General features: G+C 39.7%; 1 protein-coding gene across 4 annotated transcripts in view; it reads right to left on the reverse strand.

Moving 5' to 3' along the window:
* LOC134218563 (glycogen-binding subunit 76A) overlaps positions 1 to 24960 on the reverse strand; it is a 52593-nt gene that overhangs the window by 16420 nt on the left and 11213 nt on the right. For 2 of the 4 annotated variants that reach the window (XM_062697713.1, XM_062697712.1), the window contains exon 3: positions 1480 to 1515. The exons of 1 other annotated variant lie outside the window; for it this stretch is intronic. The gene's annotated coding sequence lies outside the window, so the exon portion shown is untranslated. Of the gene's footprint in view, positions 1 to 1461; positions 1516 to 24960 lie in introns of all 4 variants that reach the window. One more of the 4 variants, XM_062697714.1, reaches the window with a different exon arrangement.

Consider the following 24960-nt stretch of genomic DNA (forward strand, 5'->3'; position numbering starts at 1 on the left):
GGAAAACCGAGTTTTGCCTGTTCCGCGCCCATTGGGGTCTCCACTAGCCTTGCGAGCAAAGGCGTAGGATTGCCAATCCGGAGATGGCGAGTTCGATTCTTAGTCCGGTCTACGATGTTTTCGGGTTGGAAACTTTCTCGACACCTTGGGCATAGTGTATTGATTGTACTTGCCACACAAGATATATACTCATGCAATGGCAGGCATACACCCAAAAAAATCTGCACGTTGTTTCCACCTGAAAAAGTACGTAGATTTTTTCCACCTGAAATTCACGTAACTTTTACCTGATTTTCTGATAGAATTTTCATTCTACGTAAAAATCAGGTAAGTTCTACCTGAGTTTTGGATAGAATTCACCGGACACGTAAGTTTCACCTGAATTTTTCTGAAGCATTTGCAGCTACGTGTGCACGTAAAATGTACCTGAAAATTCAGGTGGAAACATCGTTTAGATTATTTGGAGTGTAGAAAAGCTTTCAATTAATAACTGAGGAAATGCTAATAGAATACTATGTTGAAAAGCAGGCCATGTCCCAGTTGAAAAGTAGAGCCATTGAAGAAGAAGAAGAACACGACAATAAAAATGCGGTGATGATGTGAACACAAAACGTTGGTACACAAAATTCAAAACGTTGGTACATAATCGCAGATGTGTATTATTCTGATCTGTCCTGTGTTTCAGAGGGCGTATTAAGGATCGAGTATGTGATCCCTAGCGTATTGCACGTGATTGGGATGTTTATTATTGATATCTATGCTCAAAACTATAAGCTCCAAATAGGAGCCAGAAAGTCGCCGTCGTCATTTTATTTCTCCAGATTCATTGTACAAGAAAATGTATAGAACAGTTTGCAATAAATTTCGAACGTCCATCTCCATGATCATTTTACCATTCCGTGTTTTCGCAATGGCTGTTCTGTGGCCAGTCATGTGAGCATTTCTCTTTTTTTATTTCTTATTGAAAGATCGCCTCTTTGATTCACACACAAATAATGCATTCTGAAAATAGAAAACCTACGCCAACGCAAATTGAAAAGGTTATTATGGCGTACGAAAGAAATATCCCTAACAGTTTTGTGATATGATAGCTTTTCCGCCGCAACCGTAGAGACAATTCAGTCCCATGTGGGTAGACATTAGAAGCAAAGATTGGACTCACTTGTATTTCATCATGTTATAGGAGTGCCAAAATTGTGCGGAAAACTCATGGAAACAACTCGTAAAAAGTAAAGCAATCGTGGTACATTCATGAAAAAATGCTCATCCGGTATAGTATCCGTTTAAGCAGGGGTGACTTTCAAACTGTTTATCGAAAAGCTGACTAAAAGAAGGCACTAGCGTGTAGGAATGGATCTAGTGAGTGTGAGACGCAAACGTGCACTTGACATGAACAGAAACGGAACAACGCGAACGGACAAACAGTAATAAGGGGAAAAAAATAAACGAAATTATAAAAACCTGATCACGTAAACCCACCACTAGACGACGTACGGGCACCAGGCGTCATGGAATCTAGAAAAGAAGAAAGGTCGTAGAAGAATGAGGAACTTGGGAAAGGTAATTAGAAAACTTATGAAAAATCGTTTAATGACGCGAAGGACAATTTATTAGGTAAAAAGGCACGGCTAAGCAAATCGTTTGATGGCTTTCGATGAAGTACCTATTACTTAATGATTAGAACAACTGATATGAATTGTCGAGAAATTCCGCCGTCTGTAAACCGCGTGTATCAAAGGTAGGTATGTATAGTATGTACTAACAGACAAGACTGCAGCAGACTGAAAGTAAACAAATGTCCACTATGGGTAAATCTTGACGAACACTTAGTTATTTATGAGTGGATGAGGAATGGAAACAAAGTACTGCACCGCGTGGTGACAATTAAGTACATAGTTTATAATTAGAAAGTCATATAAACAATTTATTTACGATTAGAAAACGTGCAACATATAAGTGCTTCGTAAAACACAATATTGCACAGGTTTTGAATTTTATGAGAACATGTTTCGATATCCAAAAAGTTCGTTTTTGGAGTGAAATGATAGCCTTTCGGTAAAACTTTGTTATACGAGAAATGCAAAAATGTAGGATAGTTAGGTACACTGCGGTATCAGTCTCAAATCTCAATGATGTGTGATGTCACGATTTCTATACAGCCGTGGACACCGTAGTCAAGTAGTAACCGTTGCATAGCAACTTCCTAACAATGTTCAATAGAAATATAGTCTGTATTTTCCGTCGATTTAGTTGGATGTTTAGTTTAATACAGAACAATTGCCGACGGTTGCAGTTCATATCTGGAAACTAAAATGGAAGTTGGTCAAGACCGCATCGTGCTTTCGTGCTGTGCGGTTCTTTCTCTCTTTGCGGAAGGAAGTTTTTAATACTACCCGAAGCTATTTTAATTTCAACGGTGCTTCTTAGCGCTATTTGTACCCACTGATCCCGTTACGATCTTTGCAAGGATCCGTGCCTTCGTTTTACGTTGGACCCGTTTGCGGAAGTAAAATTCCGACAAGCGGTGGTAATCCTGCAGGGGCGCCGTTCTGGTGAAAGCCCTCTTAGAAGGTCACGTCTCCACGCTCAGCAATGGGTATTAACAAAAACAAGAGGAAGGGAGTCTCTGAATTCTCCACTTCCTTCAAAGAAACAAGGTTTCAAGACCGTCCTGCCCAAGCGCGGAAAAATAGAAGGAAGCTGGAGAATTCAGATATTCCTTCTAACTCTAATATCGGAAATAATTCTTCTCCAATCGAACTGAGCAATCAGTTCGATTTGATTAATGATGAAATTGAGCAAATCGAATCTACCTCTAGCCCAGGTGATTCGATTCATGCGAAAAAGCAAAAGATTCCGCCAATTGTGGTATCTGTTGCCGAGTTTTCTGGCTTCCGGAATGAGATTTTGAGTAACCTTCAGGGGATCAAGGTTTCATTTCAGATTGCTAGGAAGGGTGACTGCCGCGTTTTGCCGGGATCCTTTGACGATCCCAAACGTCTTCTTCAGTATTTAACTGAGAAGCGCCATAAATTCTTCACATACGACGACAAAACTGAGCGATTGTTCAAAGTCGTCTTGAAAGGTCTCCCCAGTGATGATAAATCACTGGATGCGATTAAAATTGAAATTTCTCAATTACTTGGATTTTCACCAGTCCAAGTAATTAAGATGAAAAAGAAATCCCACTCTGGTACTTCCCAGAGGGGCATTTCTCAAGAATTTTATTTAGTTCATTTTAACAAAAGTGAACTAAATAATATGAAAAGTTTGGAAAAGGCCTGTATTATGTCTCATGTCCGTGTTACATGGGAACATTTCCGCAGGCTCGGGGGAAATTTCCAAAACCCTACCCAGTGCCGTAAGTGCCAAAAGTGGGGTCATGGAACCAAACATTGTCACATGGATGCTAAATGCATGATTTGTGGTGGAACCTCTCACGCCAAGGACGCATGTCCTGTGAGAGAAGATTCCAATAAATTTAAGTGCGCAAACTGTGGGGGCAATCATAAATCCAATTTCTGGGAATGCCCTTCACGCAAAAAAGTTTTGAATTCCCGTGCAAAATTGATGACGGGAAATTCCAATCGGATTACAGATTCGACGGGTAGAAATTTTTCAAACGCTCAAATTTCGAAACCGGTTACCGGTCGAGCAATTCATACCCACCACAATTCACAAACAAATTTTGCCGCTCGTCAACGGGTAGCAAGCACTTCAGTAAATTCCAATTTTTCCAATGTACCTACGTATGCAAACATCGCTGCTGGTAGACCAAATTTCTCTTCTCAAAATGAGGTTTATACCCATGTCCCAACGGAAAATAACGGTCATGTTGCCGATTCAGGTAGCATGACTGCTTCCGATTTTGATTTTTTAACTAAACAATTGCATCACATGATTGATGCCATGCTCAAAGCAAATACCATACCCGAAGCTGTTCCGGTTGGTCTAAAGTACACAAAAAAAAATGTTCTTGGAATCAGTTTCAATGGATCCAAATAATTGTGTGAAAGTTCTAAATTGGAATGCCCGCTCTCTAAAGGGTAAGGAAGATGAATTATTCAACTTCCTTTCAGTTCATAATGCGCATATTGCCATTATAACTGAAACGTATTTAAAACCAGGACTCTCCATTAAAAGAGATCCAAACTATTTTATCTACAGAAATGATCGTCTTGACAGCGCCTGTGGTGGGGTCGCCATTGTCATTAATAGACGTATCAAACATAAATTATTTTCTTCGTTTGAAACCAAAGTTTTTGAAACCTTGGGAGTTTCTGTTGAAACAAATTTTGGACAATTTTCCTTCATTGCACAAGTAGGCTTGTCTTTTCAATGCAATGGGCAGCAAAAGAATTTGTTGAAAGCTGATCTTCAAATTCTGACTCGCAACAAATCAAAATTCTTCGTAATTGGTGACTTCAATGCCAAACACCGGTCATGGAATAATGCTCAAAGCAATTCCAATGGTAAAATTTTATTTGAAGATTGTTCTGCGGGATATTATACTATTCAATATCCCAATGGACCAACTTGTTTTTCTTCCAGTCGAAATCCTTCGACAATTGATTTAGTTTTAACGGATTCAAGTCAGCTGTGTGGCCAATTTGTAACTCATGCTGACTTTGACTCTGATCACCTTCCTGTGACATTTGAAATCTCACAAGAAGCCATTTATAATCCAATCAGCTCTACTTTTAATTATCATAGAGCTGATTGGGATTTATATAAAGCGTATATCGATAGGAATTTTGATGTTGATATTCCTCTCGATACCAAAAGTGATATTGATAATGCTCTCGTATCTTTGACAAATTTAATTGTCGAAGCCAGAGGCATTGCAATTCCGAAATGTGAAGTTAAATTCAACTCCATTATTATTGACGACGATCTTCAGCTACTGATCCGTCTTAAAAATGTGAGAAGAAGGCAATACCAAAGAACTCGCGATCCCGCGTTGAAAGTTATTTGGCGAGATTTGCAAAATGAAATTAAAAAACGTTTCGCTATTCTGAGAAATACCAACTTTGAGAATAATGTCTCGAAGTTGGATCCCAGTTTGAAACCCTTTTGGAAATTAACAAAAATTCTTAAAAAACCTCAAAAGCCAATTCCAAAGCGCTTAAAGAGGGAAATAAAATTTTATTAACAAATGGCGAAAAGGCTCAAAAACTTGCTCAGCAGTTCGAGAGTGCCCATAATTTTAGTCTAGGTCTCACTAGTCCAATTGAGGATCAGGTTACACGAAGCTTCGAAGACATTCTCAACCAAGATAATGTTTTTGACCCTTCGTTGGGAACTAATTTGGATGAAGTGAGATCTATTACTAGAAAATTTAAAAATATGAAAGCCCTGGGTGATGATGGTATTTTCTACATACTTATCAAAAACTTCCTGAGAGCTCTTTATCCTTTTTGGTTAATTTTTTTAACAAATGTTTTCAATTGGCATACTTCCCAGATAAATGGAAAAACGCCAAAGTTGTCCCAATTTTGAAGCCGGACAAAAATCCAGCTGAGGCTTCTAGTTATCGCCCAATCAGTTTGCTTTCTTCAATAAGCAAACTGTTTGAAAAGATTATTTTAAATAGAATGATGGTTCATATTAATGACAATTCTATTTTTGCTGATGAGCAATTTGGTTTTCGCCATGGGCATTCAACCACTCATCAGTTATTAAGAGTTACAAACTTAATTCGGCTCAACAAATCTGAAGGATATTCGACTGGAGTTGCTCTTCTTGATATAGAGAAAGCATTTGACAGTGTTTGGCATGTAGGTTTGATTGTAAAATTGATGTATTTAAATTTTCCTCTGTATATTATTAAACTGATCCAAATTTATTTATCAAATTGATCACTGCACGTAAACTATCAAATATTAAAATCTGATAGATTACCTGTAAGAGCTGGTGTTCCCCACGGCAGCATACTGAGGCCATATTGTGTAACATTTTAAATTCTGACTTACTTGATTTGCCACCAGGGTGTCAAAAATCTTTGTTTGCAGATGACACAGGTCTCTCAGCCAAAGGGCGTAGCCTTCGTGTCATTTGTAGTAGATTGCAAAAAGTTTGGATATTTTCTCCACTTACTTGCAAAATGGAAAATTTCCCTGAATGCTTCCAAAACTCAGCTTATAATTTTCCCACATAAGCCGAGAGCTTCTTATTTGAAACCTTCTAGCAGACATATTGTCACTATGAATGGGGTTCCAATTAATTGGTTAGCGAAGCTAAATATTTAGGACTTCTGCTAGATCAAAAATTAACTTTTAAAAATCACATTGAAGGCCTTCAAGCCAAATGTAACAAATATATTAAGTGCCTATATCCACTTATAAACAGAAAATCAAAACTTTGTCTTAAGAACAAACTTTTGATTTACAAACAAATTTTTAGACCTGCCATGTTGTATGCTGTGCCAATATGGGCTAGTTGCTGCAATACCAGAAAGAAGACACTCCAGAGGATTCAAAATAAAATTTTGAAAATGATTCTGAAGTTGCCTCCGTGGTATAGTACCAATGAACTTCATAGAATTTCTAATATTGAGACATTGCAACAAATGTCCAACAAAATAATTTCCAATTTTAGACAAAAATCGTTGCAATCTTCTATTGCAACGATTAACTCCTTGTACCTACCCTTAGTATAAAATAAGTTAAGTTTAGTTTAAGTTGAAAACATTGTAATTCCTACATGGTTCAATTCAACCAGAGGAAAAAATTCTAACTGCCAGAGGCAATTGAAATGTATTAATAATAACTAAAAGCGTAACATAGCAAATAAGGATGATAGTGTTAAGAAAACACGGAACACCTAGTCTAAGAGATGAATGCATGTATTAGATAATTAGCAAATAAAATTAGTTAGTTTATGTATGACCTACAACGATTTACCTTGGGAAATAAATGGGAGTTATACTAAAAACGTTTCAAACAATACATCATAGCTGTAGATCTAGAAGAGGAGCCTAAGGGTCTGTCTCAATTGGATAATTAAACTGAAATTAAACTTAAAAGTGACATTTCAATAATTATCAAATAACCCTGCTCGCAGAGCAAGATTACTTTTGACAGATATCGAATCATTTTGCATCGATGTCTTATTGGAATTGCTGGATAGCACCAGCCATTTTTATGACTGGGTTATGTGCTTATTTTCGAACTGTCACTTTTAAGTTTAATTCTCCAAATGAGACAGAGTCTAAATACCCCATACTTTTGCATGATGTTGGGAATTGAGATCTTGCTGATTTTACCCCACGTTCTCTTATTCCTTAAATTGCTTACTAATAACCTCACATTAGTAGTCCTATCTAGAATTTCCAGGGAATCGAATGTAGTTATTTTTGCCCACCGCACGACAAGCTAAAATATACTCATTTTACTCCACGTTCTTTTATTTTCTAACTATTACCCTAAAAGCCAAGGTCTTCCGGAAGCATAACAAGTAAGGGACATTAGGGTAAAACCAGGTCTTGCAGCTTCAGTGAATTTGACCAGCTATGCACGATTTCCCAGAAAGTTCTACGATTTGTGTCAGAATTTCAACGCAATCCGTCTGTACAGAACCGAGATATTGAATGTATTCGCGTTATGGACAATTTTGTTTCCCATTGTGCGCTGTGTTAATGGAAATATCTTATTTTAAACATTTCTTTATGATCTTGATTTTTTCAAATTTATGAACCCTATAAAACGAAGATTCATTAATTATTATTCATTAATACATACAAAAAGCGTGACATAAGGAGGGAGGAGGAATTCCCTCCTTATGTCACGCTTTTTGTATGAAACATCTAAAACAAATAGTATAATTTCCATGTTTGGGAAATACATTTTTAAACAAGCTGCAGTTTTGCTGAAAACTTCGAGCTTATAATAAACATTATTACTACAATACTGTACTGCCATTTTACGCATAATTGTCCCATGTTACATTTGATGAGCTCGAGTCAATTTGTCCCACTAATCATGATTTCATAGTTGACGTAACAACCATTGCACTTTCGCATGAATTTCGAATGATTTAAAGACAAACATCGAAAATTTAAACATTTCAGCCCGAAAATAGGGAAACGGTTCGGCACTTCATCTCATAGTGCCATCTCCATTTCCATCCCATCAAAAACAAAGCAATGAAAAGGAATTTGGTTTGATTTTTATTGAGGTGATTTTTTCAGCAGTGAGCATGCATGTTGGCAAAAAGAAGCGACAAGATTGGTGCTGTATTTCTCTGTTTTGGGATGAGATGAATATATGTTCAGTGAGATGGAAAATGGAACAGTTCCCCTACTTAAATGAGGTTTGGAACATGCAAGGTATTGATGTGGCAGCGATTAAATTTCTCTAGTAGTCAAATTCGTTGAAATGTTGAACGGTAGAAACGTGAACTATGTGATCACGGGCAGTAATTTCAGAAGCTATTAGATCTGAAAATGTTACCAATATTTTTGAAATTTTATGAGCGTATGCAACTCTTTTTCAGAACATAATACGGATAATAAGTTTCTACCAAAAGCGGTACTACTCATAATTATGAGTAATCCCGCTTGTGACGGAAACTGAGTAAAATTTCCGTGAAAGGAAAAGATATAGTAATACAATTTTACTCAGTCACTGAGTAGATGAAAGTTGGCGTGAAGCATCCTTTTACGCTTCTCGGAAGCCTCCATCCAAGCAGTTCGGAGGCCTCTTTTCAAGAGGTTCGGAAGCCTCCTTTCAAGAGGTTCGGAAATCTCTTTCAAGAGGTTCGAAAGCCTCCTTTCGAGAAGCTCGTAAGCTGGAAAGCCGCCTTTCAAGAGGCTCGGAAACTTCCCTCCGAGTGGCTCGGAAGCCTCTTTTCAAAAGGCACGGAAGCCTACTTTCAAGAAGCTTCTTCTTTTTCTTCTTCTTATTGGCATTTCATCCCCACACTGGGACAGAGCCGCCTCGCAGCTTAGTGTTCATTAAGCACTTCCACAGTTATTAACTGCGAGGTTTCTAAGCCAGGTTACCATTTTTGCATTCGTATATCATGAGGCTAACACGATGATACTTTTATGCCCAGGGAAGTCGAGACGATTTCCAATCCGAAAATTGTCTAGACCGGCACCGGGAATCGAACCCAGCCACCCTCAGCATGGTCTTGCTTTGTAGCCGCGCGTCTTACCGCACGGCTAAGAAGCTTAGAAGCCTCTTTTCAAGAAGCTCGAAACACTACTTTCAAGAGGGCCAGAGGCGTTCTTTAAGATGCTCAGAAGCCTCTTTTTAAGTGGCTCGAAAGTCACCTTTCAAGAAGCCCGGAAGCTTATCTTCAAGAAGTTAGGAATTCTTTTTTCAAGGGTCTTGGAAGCGGACTTTTAAGATGCTTAGGAGAATCCTTTTAGGTGGCTCGAAAGCTGCATTTCAAGAAGTTTCGAAGCCTTCCTACAAAATGAACTTCAGCCTCCCTTCAAGAGGATCGGAAGCCGCCTTTCAAGAGGCTTCTTTCAAGATGCTTGGAAGCCTCCCTTCAAGAGATTCGGACGCCTCCCATAGACAAAAAAATCCTGTATGAAGCTTGATTCGCATCATACACAAAACACGTTCAATCGCACAATTATTCACAGAACCACACACTCGTGTTACTGGGCAGAAACACGAGCAAACAGGCGGATGATCATGGGTTTGATTCCCAAGCACTTTGAAGGTATTCCTCCTAAAAATGAGATGAAAAATTTATTTTTCCACTTTAGGTTTTTGTCTTCACAAAAGTTGAAGCAAAACTGATCCTTAAAACTTTGTCCAAGACGCCAAGTTCGTAATTTCATTGCTATTGTAGATTTTTATGTGGACAAATCTTTAAAAAAATCATTTTGTCTTCTTTGTTTTAATTTCATCATTTTTTGCGTGTTCTAGAAAGTTCTAGATAATAAAAGATGCTGTTTGGTGACTATAGGTAAAATTTTTATGATTTTTTAGTTATATTTGATATAACTGCAACTTGAGAAGCGGCAAGTTGTGGCAGACAATCTCATTCGCATAACAACATACAAGTATTGACTTTTATTTAATACCTGAACTTTTTGAGCGAATGTACGATATGTTTAATTAAAATCCATTTTCTATTATGCCAATCAAAAATCAATCTTCCACAGGGAATCATCTTTTCTTGGATGCAAAACAAGCGACAAAAAAGGGCCAACGACAAAGCTTTGTTTTTGTCGGAGATAATAATGACAAATATCCGAACAAACCTGTCTGCAACAAAAAAGAAAATAATTTTGTTGAAATTGTTTTGAAAACTTTTCATTCCGCTATTTTGCATTATCTCTACGGCAAATTTCGGGTTTATACTATCATAGTTTCTGCCTTCATGGAAATATTCGAGAATCTAACTTTGATTACAAAAATAGCATCGTATTCTCGGAAATATCAGAGCATGCAAGGCAAATGATTCTTTTCTTATTTTGTTTGGGTTCTGATAAAGGCTTGTCGCGAGGTGCGTTTGTCAACTCTGTTCATGACAAAAGGTTATATTGTTAGGCGTTGCTCGAATATTGCTTCTCTGATCTTCCGTATTTTGTCATTACTCTAGAGAAACTTCAAGTAGACCTTGACCTCAAACCAGGTTGGTTTTTATGTGGCCTAATTCCGCCGAACTTGTGTGCTGTCTTCTCGAGCGTGCCCGACGAGGAAAGAGGCAAAGTCATGGCCTGCTATTCACTAGTCAATGTTGGCAACCGAATCGTTATACGGATGATGGATTGCCCAATTTCTATTAAATCTCACCCTCACAGTTTTGATCGAAACTTGATGCAAATGGCTCTTGGTATGCAGAATATTACAAACTTCTAATTTTTGCTCAAAAAGCTTAGTCACAAGGAGTTGATGGACCAATCCACCATGCGTCTCCATATGATTGTATGTTCATATGAAGAACATATTTAAAGCTTGCTGGCATAAAAAGTAATAAATCTCTAAAAATAATAAAATTACGATCTTGGTGTCTTCGACAAAGTTTTTCAGGAGCATTTTAGCTACAACTTTTGCGTAGCCAAAATATTTTTGTATTTTTTTGGAAAGTGAAGAATTTTTTTTCATCTCGTTTATCATTAGGTTGAATACCTACCTTCAAAGAAACCTTACTGATGAAATGTCTGGAAGACATCATTACGCTACATCGCATAATAAAGGTTTGAGGATTTTAGCCACTGTGTGACTAAGAGAAGATATTGCAAGATTCCTCACTGAATATTGAAGCATTTTCTTTTATATGGCTGTTTGGCCATATAAAAAAAAATCCGTGTTCAAACAGAATCGGGTGTAATCACAATTGTATATTCACCATTAGTGACGGATCAGGCAACACGCGCAAGACATAAGTTTTCCAGCACCAAATTTAACGAAAAACCATGTCGGCTGAACAATCTCTGGGATTGATCAACTACTAGGAAAGCTACTAAAATACTATGGTAGTTCACACCGCGAAAATCGCATCATTTTGAAAATCGAAAATCGATTTTTTTTGCAAAGATTTTTTTTTAATTCGTTATTGCCCTCATCCGATTTTTTTTCTGGTATGGAAAGTTTCTAATTCAAAATTATAGTTCAATCATCCGTTCGATACTCCAAAAATAGTAAATTGGAATAAATCAATTTCTATCGCAGCATGATGCGGTTCGACGCCATGAGGCGAATATTAAATCAATTTAGCTTGATTCGGTTGATACATTATTAGGCGCCATCGCCAGTTTTCGCTTTTCATCAGACGTGAAGCCACATGGTTCCCATATCTCGTTATATTGTCACTATTTGTCAAGCCGGTGCGGTCATTTTTATATTTTGTCAGTGTGTTCAGCCTTGCGTGTTGCAATGTTAAATGCTTTCAGGCCAAGTTCAACAAAAGTGGAATCGTTCTATATCTAATACATACTAACCTTCGATTGACATTGTATGAAGAGTACACACAAAACCACCAGTTAGTCTACGCTTTGTGGTCCGTGAATATTAAACTCGTCTGATTATAGATCGTTGTGTCTATGCCAATATGCTATGAATATTCTGACGGAACAACTTCCGCAGCTACTAAGAATTTCCCCATCTGGTGGCTTGGGTTCACAAATTCGGTACGTGACGATGAAATTGCCGTGCGAATGTCAGACAACCGACCTCAACAGTAAAACCGTCTTCAGTGTCTCGGATTGTGGAATTAAATGGAATAGTATTTACTAACTCGTATTATGTCAGTTGAAGACATTCCAAAAAACGTTTTTTTATTCAGATATTTTATCAAGCTTAATGTAAGGCCTCTTTAGATTAAGGTACCAAAACGATGGAATGTTTGTTGAGTGAGACGTCTGTTTCTCTGTGCTATGTCCATTTCACCCGCATACTTTTGAGCCGGGATTTCCGCATCCTTATTTGCATTGTCATAAAACTCACAAAATTCGATTGTTTTCGACTAAATTGACTTCAAGCCATCGCATCCAGTGCTTCAATTTAAGATTCACGTAAGTGGTTTAGGTCCCCAATATTATGACATTTTCCGTGTGAAAATGATGCGATTCCTTAGGGCGTCCATATTATCCGGCGACTGTTGGATTTTCTAAAAATTCTGTATAAGAACCTACCCAAACCTGTTTAAGAATAAGAACTGGGCATATGCGTCATTGTTAGATTTTCATACAAAATATGTAAGCTCACAAAAAAATGTTGTAAAATGTTTGTAAAATTGTAAGGTCTCATACAATATTTGTATAAGAATCTAGCACTCGCATATGCCCAGTTCTTATACAGATTTTGGTAGGTTCTCATAAAGAATTGTTAGAGAATCTAACAATCACCCGGTTAGGTGCATGCATGTTGACCAACAGTTTTCATATTTTGTTTCTATAGAAGTACTTTTTTGCTCGATTGTTTGGCGCCTCCGAATCATCGTAAGACCTACGACGAGCATCCAATTGAAACACGCTCGCACCACAGAAATCCAAGACGCAACAGCATCACGGGAAAATCACGTGAATTTGCTACCGCTGGCTGGCTCAGTTTTGTTTCGGACGTTTGTCGACACCATTAAATTTGACGATTTTTACATTTTATTTATAGAGCACATTTTTTTTATCGAATAAAATTGCCATTGTGACGATTTTCACTTTCGATTTGGTTCCTAGTCGTCCAACTCTTTCGACGGTGTTGGCGTCAAAAGAGTTCGCATGAATTAACAGGCGCCAGATACAAAAAGCAGGATGACTCTAATTGACGTCGGATTAATTCACAAAAAAATGAGCACTGAAACAGCTGTTGATTGTATTGGCGATAAGATCCTAAATCCCATTATGTTTTATTTTGAATTCCAAAATATGTATAAAAATACCTGTCGAATAATTAAAATTAAAATGATTCTTTTCTCAAAACACAAATGTCCCATCTTTACTTGTTTTAATTAATTTGGGACAGGTCTGCTTTCATACGTAGCGGATATCATTGCTAAATTAGAACTGCGAGCGGTTATAAACCGGTCAGATAACTTTCAACCGAATTCACGGAACAAAGCGCCGATGTAAATGTGCCTCAATGGGGGCGCTTGGTGATTTGCTGTGTGTTGTAGAATCACGTGGAACTTGAAAATAGCTTAGCGAGATGGGAGAAAATAGACATTAATATTTAGCTCAATCTATAAAGCCATCATCGCGTTAATTGGCCTTTCACAAGGCACAACAGTTTATGGCGGCTCTGTTCAATTATCATAAGTGTGGAGGTAAATTCAAAGAGATGATTTCTGATAGGGGGAAACATCTGTTACAAACAAATAATCTGAGTAAATATGAGATGGCAGAGGTTCATCCTTTCTAAGGATCATGATAACCAATGCATACGAATTATATTTATTTACTGTATACTTTAGTGAGCGCGATTGTGCTCACTGTTTATAAACACAATGATGACCGTGTATAGATGGAGCTCATTAGCACCGTTGATTGAACGAGTTTCCGTCAGATGCATGTGATAATCATGTGTGAACGGCATGCGATGTCGCATGGCGCCCTTCGCTTGGCTGAAATTAGTAACGATTTTATTTCAAGATAATGAGTGGAGCCAGTTTGCTCAGCCTTTAAGGTAAATAAATAATAAATCCTCTTGGCAGCAATTGGCTTCCTTTCTGAGTTCTACTAAAACACGAGCTAGGAGTACCAATAATCGTCATTCTTAGGAGAATAAAGTCGCACCTTTAAGCTAGGACCCATTCAATTACCAGGAAAAAAGCAAAGGTCAGAAAAAGGAGGTGCCAAGGCACAGTGGAGGGTATCAAAACAACAATAAAATTTGCATTTTATTGCGATTTAGTCGTAATCTACGTAATCAGCTACGCTTCGATTACGCCATTTGTTGAAGTTTTTGTTAATTAGTACCGTAATCTGGGGGAGCATAGATCATTTTTTTGATTAGTTTGTAAATATTTCCTCCGTAAGTGAAATTATGCAGCTGATGAGTAGCGATTTGTTTGACATCAGTTCTCATCCGGTAGGCGTAAAGGTGGATGTACGGAGGCATTCATTCCACTCGAATTCGGATATTTATTTTTGTTTTATCTGTTTCCTTAATTTCCTATAGAATCAGCATGGAAGCAATGATCCAATTGCTCCAAGAATCAAAGGGACATAACTGCAGTTAACTGAATGATATTCGTTGGTCTTCTTTTTGCTTATATATAGCTCGACCAAAAATACATTTTCCTTCGAGATTAGCAAAGTTGTCGTAAGATATAACGATTATTTATCACAAGTTGAACGTATTATTGAGCATTCTGTAATTTTTTGAGTTCATTGCAGTGCTACACTCTAGATCATTGTTTGTGCGATTGGGTTTTCTCACCCTAATATTGTTAATTGACATTTTTCCGTTAGAGGTGAGCCAGCCTTGGGCTGCAAGCCTCTTTATTAAAGAAAAAAAAAAAACATTTTTTCAACTTCTCTCGTCAAAAAAACATACTATTCCTTTCCAGTGCGCTCATGGAGATGCAGAAGACTCCTCGTTCTTTTGTAGCAATGAGTGACGAACTAATTTTCCTCCCCATATCCTAATTGACAGTGAGGACGTGGCCGGCATCGTTATTGGTCTTGAATTTAAGAAACTACGAAGCATGTACAGTGAGAATCACTTTTTAGTCCCGAGAAAGCTATTCGATGCTATACGATGCTATACGATGCCAAATAACCATATTGAAAACTTTCTTTCCAAGAAGGCGATGAATGTTAAAACGCTGTTTTAAATGTAAATATTAGTTACAAATTCGTTCATACCGTCAGTGCAATTTACGCAATAAAAAACAATTTTGCTTTCATCGTGGATGTCGACATAAAAAATGATTCAAAAGCGATTTATACAGGAAAAATTAAACTGTTCCATAACTGTTGGAAAATATTACTGTGATCACAATAATGGAACACTGATTAAATTAAATTTCTTCAAATAAATCAAATTTAAAGCTTTTTAATCATGCAAAGCAGTCAAAATTATGATGGGTCGCTATGGTTTCATAATTGTGAGAGGATTGTATCTCAGCAAGATGAAACAATTTAGTTGGAATCCTTAGTCCAAGAATAAACAGTTAGACGAAGTATAACAAATAAGTAAGTAAAAATAGTAAAAAGAGACAGCTGCTTGGGTATCGAATTTGGATTCAGATCAGAATTACATAAAATGTTTAAGGTGACACGGGAAGCACAAACAATCATCAAATCGTCATCATTTCATTATTGAATGCTTAATTTTTTTCTACAACAAATATGAATTCTTAAAAGTATCACCGGCGTGTGCTTACTCGCAATCTACATGCTGATACATTTACAGTTACATCAAACAACTGAAAACCGAAATAGGCCGCTCCAAAGTTGCGAGGTGGCAATGCTAGAAAGAGACAAACGATACGAAAAATAACACGGTGTGTAGTGCCTCCCCGAGTCACCTTAACAAATTATGATTACTATTCAAATCATGAATCAAATTTATCAACGCCACATAATTAGTAGTAGAAATTTTCAAGGTAATATGAAGATGAACTGTTATTTAGTTCTAGAGTTGAATTCTAATAATAAACATATTCTTCTAATGAGTCGCGACCACGCTGAGGGTAGTCGCCTGCCGCGCCCTTTCAAACAAAACAAACCAACGCGGAATTGAATGTTTTATTATATCATCAGCATGTCGTCTGTATTAACCCTTTCCCGCCTATTGCTTTTTTCAAAGATTTCAATAGGAAGGAATCATCTTTGAGAGAAATACTAGAACAAAAGTTTTTAGGCGTAGCTAGAATTAGTGGAAAACGAGTGTTTGATTGTAAATCAAAAGTTATTTGATTGTTTTCAATACTTTAACATTTCGTACTCAAAATTGATTATAAAACGGAACCATAAAAATATACCAAACAATTCGATGAAGGTTAGAAGTTGCAAAATTTGATGATTTGATGGTACTCCCCAGACACGAAAGGCGGGAGAGGGTTAACCAGGATTTTTTTAATGTCTAATTCATACTAAACATATATAAAAGACGCATAGTGGCTGGAAATCGTACGTACTTTGGACTCCGCAAGACGCTCCGATCGAATAGAGTTCGCCGCCGTACCAAACTGACAATCTACAAAACGCTCATTAGACCGGTAGTCCTCTACGGACATGAGACCTGGACGATGCTCGTGGAGGACCAACGCGCACTTGGAGTTTTCGAAAGGAAAGTGCTGCGTACCATCTATGGTGGGGTGCAGATGGCGGACGGTACGTGGAGGAGGCGAATGAACCACGAGTTGCATCAGCTGTTGGGAGAACCATCCATCGTTCACACCGCGAAAATCGGACGACTGCGGTGGGCCGGGCACGTAGCCAGAATGTCGGACAATAACCCGGTGAAAATGGTTCTCGACAACGATCCGACGGGCACAAGAAGGCGAAACCAGCAGTTTCCTAAGCGTCTTCGGGAAATCTTCTGAAATTCCACGGGGAAGTCCTCTGAATTATCGCTAGTAATTGCTCCGAAGACCAACAAAGCCGCTGGTAAGGATGGTATCGGAGCTGAGCTCATCAAGATGGGCCCGGAAAAGCTGGCCACTTGCCTGCACAAACTGATAGTCAGAATCTGGGAAACCGAACAGCTACCGGAGGAGTGGAAGGAAGGGTTTATATGCCCCATCTACAAGAAAGGCGACAAACTGGAGTGTGAGAACTTTCGAGCGATCACCATCCTTAATGCCGCCTACAAAGTGATATCCCAGATCATCTTCCGTCGTCTGTCACCATTAGTGAACGAGTTTGTGGGAAGTTATCAAGCCGGCTTCGTTGACGGCCGCTCGACAACGGACCAGATCTTTACTGTACGGCAAATCCTTCAAAAATGCCGTGAATACCAGGTCCCAACGCACCATCTGTTCGTTGATTTCAAGGCGGCATACGACAGTATAGACCGCGTGAAGCTATGGAAAATTATGGACGAGAACAGCTTCCCTGGGAAGCTTACCAGACTGATCAAAGCAACGGTGGATGGTGTGCAAAACTGTGTGAAGATTTCGGGCGAACACTCCAGTTTGTTCGAATCGCGCCGGGGACTAAGACAAGGTGATGGACTTTCGTGCCTGTTGTTCAACATTGCGCTAGAAGGTGTCATGCGGAGAGCCGGGTGTAACAGCCGGGGTACGATTTTCAACAGATCCAGTCAATTTATTTGCTTCGCGGATGACATGGACATTGTCGGCCGAACATTTGCAAAAGTGGCAGAACTGTACACCCGCCTGAAACGTGAAGCAACAAAAGTTGGACTGGTGGTGAATGCGTCAAAGACAAAGTACATGCTTGTGGGCGGAACCGAGCGCGACAGGGCCCGCCTGGGAAGCAGTGTTACGATAGACGGGGATACCTTCGAGGTGGTCGAGGAATTCGGATCCTTGCTAACGGCTGACAACAACGTTAGTCGTGAAATACGAAGGCGCATCATCTGTGGAAGTCGGGCCTACTACGGGCTCCAGAAGAAACTGCGGTCGAAAAAGATTCGCCACCGCACCAAATGTGTCATGTACAAGACGTTAATAAGACCGGTTGTCCTCTACGGACATGAAACATGGACAATGCTCGAGGAGGACTTGCAAGCACTCGGAGTATTCGAGAGAAGAAGAAGACGGTGTGTGGCGGCGAAGAATGAACCATGAGCTCGCCCAACTCTACGGCGAACCCAGTATCCAGAAGGTAGCTAAAGCCGGAAGGGTACGATGGGCAGGACATGTTGCAAGAATGCCGGACAGCAACCCTGCAAAGATGGTGTTCGCTTCCGATCCGGCAGGTACGAGACGGCGTGGAGGGCAGCGAGCGAGATGGGCAGACCAGGTGCAGAACGACTTGGCGAGCGTGGGGCGTATCCGAGGATGGAGAGATGCGGCCTCGAACCGTGCATTGTGGCGTCAAATTGTTGATTCAGTGTTATCTGTTTAGATGTTAACTAAATAAATGAAAAATGAATGCTCCGAATTTGATGCGGAAGGTAATGTTTCCGTTAATTGTAGCATTGCAGCCGAAATAGAACCCCCTGTCAATCTTAGCTATGACAACACTCTCTATGGGTTTGAGAATGACTTCTAGACCGAAAGCCAGCGTGTTGTGCAAATAACCACAATCCTAGACTCGTCAGCCTCCCAGTTGTCGTTATTGTCAAGGACGCTGTACGGATCGATCGAAGAGTGGCGTCTACTGCCACAGCGGCTGCTGAGCAGATGCACAATAGATGAGATTCAGTTGTGATATTTGCACGGCGTCTTCTTATTATTATCACCGAAAGGAAGTGCAGATCCACGCAAAATATGATTACGGACTTGCTTCCTAGTGGCACAGATAAGACTCTTAGGTGTCTTATCGCGGGAAGGCGCCTTGTGTCCTGTTCTACCGCAACGGCGGCAAAGGTTGCCACAATCAAGCCCCTTACAGTTTCAAAACTAGTGGCCGAACCAGAAGCACATAAAAAAATCTTTCAGTGAAGGTGCACGAGGGTGGCTATAATGTGCATGGGGAAGGGTCGTTTGGCCGAAAGCCTTTTGGCCAAATGCCTCTAAGCCGAACAAACCATTAGGCCGAAACCCATCTGGACGAAAGTCATTTGGCCGAACGAATTATCCGGTCGAGTAGGTCATTTGGCCGTATAGGACATTTGGCCGAATAGGACCTTTGGTCGAATAGGACATTTGGTCGAATAGGGCATTTGGCCGAATAGGACATTTAGCCGAATAGGACGTATGGCCGAATAGCACATTCGGCCGAATAGGACATTTGGCCGAATTGGAAATTTGTCCGAATAGATCATTTGGCCGAATAGGACACTCACTTCTCACTCCTAATGTCTCACTTCACTCTGTCAAAAGTGAGAAGCACGGAGATAGAAGTGAGACGTTCCACTATCCATATCGCACTACTCACTTTTCACACTGAGAAGTGGAAAATAATTAATGACAAGTGAGACATCTCACTTTTTACACCGCATTTCTCACTTTTCAGCAGACCTATTCGGCCAAATGACATGTTCGGTCAATTTAGTATTCGGCCAAATGTCCTCTTTGGTCCAATGTCCTATTCAGCAAAATGACCTATTCGACCAAATGACCTTTTCGGCAAAATGACCTTTTCGGCCAAATGTCCTATTCGGCCAAAAGTCCTTATCGGCTATATGACACTTTCGGTCTAATTCTGTTCGGCCAAACATTTTTGTCTTAGTGGCCTTCAGCCTAATGGCGTTCGGCCAAACGGCCCTTCTCCAAAAATATTACCTGCGTCTCAAAGAGTTCTCCTCGAAGACGTACATAAATCCGCTTAACTTCTGCCCGCATTGCGAACTAACGGCAGAAATGAAGTCATCCACCTCCGTTACCTCGGTAAGTTGTTTACAATGGAGAGTTACTTCGGTGCTCAGCGACATAACTTCAACAACCTCATCCAGCCGATACCACCTGCTTGCACTTTACGCTCTAGTACCAAGATCGGTCCCGGGCCCTGATGCGTCCGATGCTTCGCACGCCTTCACCCAGTGTCGCCTCTGTCCCTCAGTTTTCTTGCAAGGTGAGGTGCGTTCACGTTTCACTTTGCGCTACTGACAAGTTACCTAGTATTTCAGATACTCCAAGTACTCGTAAGCTCTCTTCTCGTAGTAGGCCCGATTTCCACGGATGATGCACCTTCGTATTTCACAACTAAAATTATCATCTACCGTCAGCAAGTATCCAAGATAGACGAACTCCTCGATCACCTCGAAGGTATCCTTGTCTATCGTAACACGGCTTCCCAGAAGGGCTCTGTCACGCTCGGTTCGGCTCACTAACATGTACTTTGTTTTCAAAGCATTCACTATCATTGCCTCACGTTTCAGGTGGGTCTACAGCTCCGCCACCTTTTCAAATGTTCGGCCGACAATTTCCATATCTTTCGCAAAACAAACAGATTGACTATCCGATGAACATCGTAGTCCGACTGTTACACCCGACTCACCGCATAAAACCTTCTAGCGCAATATTTAAAAACAGAAAGTTCATCGCCTTCGCCAAAATCTTTACACAATCGATGCGACGATAGATGCTCTGGTGGTCTAGTTGGTGGCTTTAGTTCTCACACTCCAAAAAAGCAAAAAAAAAAAATGGTAGATGGGCGTATAATCCCAGTTGTTTTACTGTTCTTCAGCTATAGGATGGCATCATTTACAGCCCTCAAGGTGGGGGCTTGTTGGTTTACATCGTCCGCTGCACTGACGTAGTCGTTTCCTCCGCTGCTTTGATCCTCACAGCCTGTGCTGACAACGCCATTCAAGTGTTCCTCGAAGTGCTGCTTCCAACTTTCGATCACCAAACTTTTGTTCGTCAAAGTGCTCCTATCCTAGCAGCACACATTTTCTAACCTAACTGCAACTCATATGTGACCGGATTCAATCACAATCAAGTTGCTTTAACCATTTTTATCTGACTGCTTGTGCATCTCGACGCGCGGAACGAAGACTTCGGAATACGTTGAGCTTCTGATAGAGCTTACGTGTTTCTTGAGAACTAGCTGATCCAACTCCTTGAACTCCGCTTTTTTCAGGCGGCGTTTCTTCTCCTGAAAGGGCAGGTCTGCTATCTCCGTTTCCATCTACAGCGTTCCATGTTCCGCTGGGTCCATTGCTGCAGCGCGACCTCCTTTTATCCCAGAATCTGTCTGCAATCTTCGTCGAACCAGTCGTTCCGTTGACTTCGTCCTGCATACCGGACGTTGCTTTCCACAAGGTAGTTAATGGCTGCTTAAACTTTACTCCAGCAGTCCGCAAGAAGGGCTCTATCGAGCTCACCCTCATCCGGCAACGCTGCCTCAAAATGCTGCGCGTATGCAGTGGCGACATTAGCTTGTTTAAACCGCTCTAGGTTTTTCGTTTCCAGTAGTTAACTATGGTTGACATGGTAGCTCATGACAACGCCTCTACGTCCTATTTCATCAATTTTGTTTTTCAATCAAATGATCATTTATATTGCTACTCAAAGAGACACAATCCCGCAGAGGATTACCACCACGAAAAAATGGCGGCTTCTTGCACCACGGCGATTTTTTTTAATCACACGATCCATAATCGTGATTGAAATCCACATTTGGCCTGATGCCCAAGTAGTGGCTTAGGCCTTAAGGTATTGAGTATCAAAGGGAATCATGGGAACACAGTTGCAGTGTCATCGGTCCATTTTTCCCCCTAGGCACATACATATGCGTCTTTTTTTAACAGCGACGAACACATAAGCCATTTAACGAAAAACTCTCTAATGACGGTCGTGCGGGGCTTCTGTTGACAAATTGGGACAAAATGTTTTGGACATTTTGATATATACAAGAATTATAACGTAAATTACCATCAAATTGTCCTTATCACCGTTCCGGTATCTTGTTAATAGTTAGATGGCAGCTTTCGGTTTCAAATTTGGTTTTTTTTCGTTTTTTTAGGAAATCAAAAATTTAAAGTACATACACCAGCAATAAATCTGTTTGCTGAAATCCAGCAATCGTTAGAATGATTTACTGAAAACCAACAAAAGTAATGGTGTTGCTGGAAATTCAACAATTCTGATTGTCTGTCGGAGGAATTCCAGAAGGAACTCTTGGATGAATTCCAGAAGGTACTCCTGGAGGAACTTCCGAAGGAATTGCTGGAGGAACTTCCAAAGGAATTCCTGGAGAAACTTACGAGGATATTCTTGGAGAAACTTCCGAAGAAATTCTTGGAGAAACTTCGGAAGAAATTCCTGTAGGAACTTCCGGATGAATTCCTGGTGGAACTTCTGGAGGAATTCCTGGAGGAATTCCTAGAGAAACTTCTGGAGTCATTCCTGGAGAAACTTCCGGAGGAATCCCTGGAGGAACATCCGGAGGAATTCCAGGAGGAACTTCTGGAGAAATTCCTGGAGGAACTTTCGGAGGAATTCATGGAGGAACTTCTGGAGGAATTCCTGAAGGAACTTCCGGGAGAATTCATGGAGGAACTTCTGGAGGAATTCACGCGGATGTCACGCGGTACAGTTAGAAATACGCAAAAAGGAATCCTCAGGAATTCCTGAAGGAACTTCTGCAGGGATTTTTGGAGGAACTTCCGCAGGGATTTTTGGAGGAACTTCCGCAGGAATTCCTGGAGGAACTTTCAAAAGAATTCCTGGAGGAACTTCCGAAGGAATTCCTGGACGAACTTCCGAACGAATTCCTGTTGGAACTTCCGGAGGAATACATGGAGGAACTTTCGGAGGAATCCCTGGAGAAACATCAGGAGGAATTCCTGGAGCAATTCACGCGGTACAGTTAGAAATACGCAAAAAGGATTTCTCAGTTTCCGCGAGTTTGCGTTTAGGTAAGCTGCTTTTTTATTTCGAACATATAAAATGATTCTGAAATTGCCGACCGCTAGCAAGACCCTGGAATCAGGTACCTATGATCATAAAGAATTAAAAGAAAAAGACGCATTTGGATTAAATTGATTAACATATGAAAAAAAATTGTGTATAAAAATGACAGGTTCTTGATAGTATTTTAAGCAATGTCGATAATTGTTTACTGAACGGTCAGCAAACTAAAATTTGCATATTGTAATACAAACCTTCCAAAGTAAGGCGAAACATCAAAATTTTGTGCATTATTGTTCAATTTCGAATTCTGTACAAAGTTTACAACATAAGGATCTGATATTCCATGTAGATAAAGGACTTTTCAATAGCTTCCATTTGTATCGTGATGGAGGGACCTCTGCAAGTGTCGCTTTGAGGAATGTCCGGTATTGTGAGGTGTCCCGCGCTAAGGGATCTTCCCCTACTGGATCTCGGTATTGAATAATGGAGACTCCTACAAAATATAACCTGTGGGATTAATTATTAATCCGCATAATGAAATTTAATAAAGATGTTTACATATTTCGCATAATTTACAAATCTACATTTAAATTCAACCAAACCAAATTCAAACGTTGATATTAATTAACTTTCGAGGACCGAATGTTTATTTGGTCTGTTTTCTGAAGGATGCATGCCAGAAAGGTTCAAAGTATGTGACTTCTCATTCATTAAATAAGTAGTGGTCAGTTTTGTTTACATGTACTGCGTGTGCAAACCGTCAAGCTAATGGCTTTTTGTTAGTTACTCAATTGAATCGAATTACAAATTAGTATTAAAACATTTCTAACGATGCATCGCCATGTGCCAACAAGCTGAATTTATGTGAATGGTAGCCACCTTCTTCTACTTACTTTGTGTCTAACCCTGAATCACATGACATGGTTGTATGTCGTTTTTTACATTTACACTCTGAATAAGCAGGTGTAGAATGATGACGGGGAATAATTAAACTTTCTTCCTCGCCTTTAGTATACGAATTTACGAACAACGTTTTCTTATCCTTCCACTTGGTGTAAAAAAGAACTCATTTCCAAGCCGACTAAGAGTTTGTCGCACGATCATTGGATCCATCCTACTCGATAACATTTACCAAGCCAAACACAGCAGACACAGTCAAGATCATTGCCACGAGTGAACCGTGCCACTCTGGGATGGTGAAGTGATCTTCGTTATTTTCGCGGTGTGGGATTCGCCTTGATCGCAGCGTCAATTATATAATTAGAACTTCAAATGCCATATATTGTAAGCAAAGTGTCGCGACGAGGGCTATAATTAGTCGGATTGGAGGTGTTTTGGTGATCGACAGGTGAAAAACATACTTCGAATACCGAATCTTTCATCAACAGTGCATGTGATTGATCGCGTCGCGATCGATCCCTAAGGGGTGTGTGACCGGAGACGTCATTAGATTCTCTACAAGTGGCGACAGCCAGGCGGCCGCAAGACGAAATTGATTCTTTTTATCGTTCTTGTACAAGAAAGTAATGTCGAAAGGCTGAAGACTCGCTCCAACCATATGGACATTTTGAATAAATGGGTTTCTTAAATTTGAAAAACACAATAATTAGAGTAAGGAAAGTTGTATATTGCCGCATTTGGCTTTCGTGTAAAATTTTGCCTCTGTTTTTTTGAAAGAATAGTATAATTAATAATAAATATTATTTTTTTTTAAATTGAAAGCTCCATCACTACTAAGTGGATCGATCTGGGCTTCTTAATATCGAATCACCCCTGCGGGGTTAATTGACACAATTTGTTCGCGCTAGTGAAACCAGAAGCGACAAACAGTATCGGATTTTTATTTGGACTAGAATTACTATAACGACTCTTCATGGCAAAACTCATATTTTCATCCTTTAAAAAAAAGGATGAAAAGAGAATAAGCTTGTTTCTGATTTTTTGGGTTTATTTAACCTCATGTTTGCAAAAATATCGAATGAAACTGATGAGCATTTTGTTCTTTTCTTTCCAAATTTGATGAATTTGTGGAAAGGAATAAGAATACACCAGGTTCTTTTTTTAAACGGGGGATGCGTTCCGTGTAAAAAGTTTTCAGTTCAAAATTTGAAAATGCGTGTA

This window comes from Armigeres subalbatus, chromosome 2 (assembly GCF_024139115.2).
Source record: "Armigeres subalbatus isolate Guangzhou_Male chromosome 2, GZ_Asu_2, whole genome shotgun sequence".
NCBI lineage: Eukaryota > Metazoa > Arthropoda > Insecta > Diptera > Culicidae > Armigeres > Armigeres subalbatus.